Genomic DNA, 1,642 nt, shown 5'->3' with positions numbered 1-1,642 from the left:
TAATTCAATGTTGGTAACATTGGAAATGACCGACGAACAAACCAACAAATTACAATATCATGTAAAAATAAGCATTTCAACAAAGTTTTTTATGATTCAAAGACACACTTACCTTGTAATTAAATTGAACTATGTACGTAATAGGTGAATGTTATTATTATAATGTAACAAAAGAGCCACAACACATTGTAAGAATTTGGCGCGAACTTATAATGAAATAATGAATGGGAGGTTGTTTTCATATCTTGTCAAACAGATACTATAATGTTGCCCTATCTTTCTATTGATCAGCAAATAAAAATGCTTATGGGGTGAAAGGTTTGTTATTTACGATTACCAAAATTGCTTTTCCCAACATAATAAAATATTACGATTTAATTACATTATTAAACAAGTAAGAAAATTATTTTGTGTATAACTTTTTTACTTTAACCACTTTACATATTTTTTTTACTGTCATGATGTTATAATTATTTTAATGATGAAAATAAATAAATATTGCTACATCGATAAAAACATACGCCATTGTTGATTATATATATGTAATATCCAAAATAATATTATTGAGAGACCTACCGTAAAACGAGGTGAATAGACACAAAATCGACTGTCACAAAATTCACGCTTCAATTCTTCATTTTGTTAAAAAAATTGTCATATTTACGCATTCTAAATCTCTCCGGTTATTTAAATTTATTTAAAAATATGATTAAATACACAATTATTAAAAAAGTAAATAGTTGATTTATTTAGAGCGAAATATGCGTATCACTTGGAGCAGAAGCGGGGTGAATAAGGAAAAAGACATAAGGTTCTAAAATAAGTATACATGTATAAGTATACACACTTAATAAGTAATATAATGATAATTAAATAATAATTTAATTAGTAAACTTTATTATGTAAATTATTTACAAAACTCTAAAAACTTTTAGACAATATACTTTTTTTTAACTGGATTCCACTTACTAGATAGAAATTGTAAGAATGTCGAACTACTTCGCTATCTTTGTCCAATTCGTGGCACTGCCGTAATGCAGGTGTCCTTGCATAGACATGTTTTTGTTTAAAGGGTAATGTTAATATAAGGTATATAAGATAATGTTCGTACGACATAACACTATAGTTCTCAGAAATGGCAAATTAGGTGAAAGAGAAACGGTAAAAAGCTGAAGTAAATGGGGAAGAAAAGATAATGAAATCATTCGAAGATGACATCAAATTCTTCCGAAAAATAAATATTAATAACCTTTTGATGGTTATTCATTTCTACAATGGATCGAAAATCAAATAAGAATTCACAATTCATATGGTAAACCAAAAAAACATACTTCAAAGTTCAAAGAAATATAGATGAAATGAAAACAGGTCAGTTTTGTCCATTATGAAGAATTCATCAAGATTAACTACAAAGGGAGAAAATTAAACATGAAACTATTTTTCTTTTTCAATATATTTTCCCTTAACCTTAATACATTTTTCGTATCTCTCAAACAATTTGTTTATACCATCGAAAAATAAAATTTATCTTTGCTGTCAAAATAGGCCGAAATTGCAAACCTTGACTTCTTCATCGTCATCAATTTTTTTTTTACGCGGCTACTTTTTCATTTTTGAAAATAAATATTAGTCGCTGGGGCCG

The sequence above is a fragment of the Galleria mellonella genome, unplaced genomic scaffold (assembly GCF_026898425.1).
Source record: "Galleria mellonella isolate WM207_F2 unplaced genomic scaffold, CSIRO_AGI_GalMel_v1 utg72, whole genome shotgun sequence".
Taxonomy (NCBI): Eukaryota; Metazoa; Arthropoda; class Insecta; order Lepidoptera; family Pyralidae; genus Galleria; species Galleria mellonella.
Note: the sequence above shows the minus strand (reverse complement) of the source record.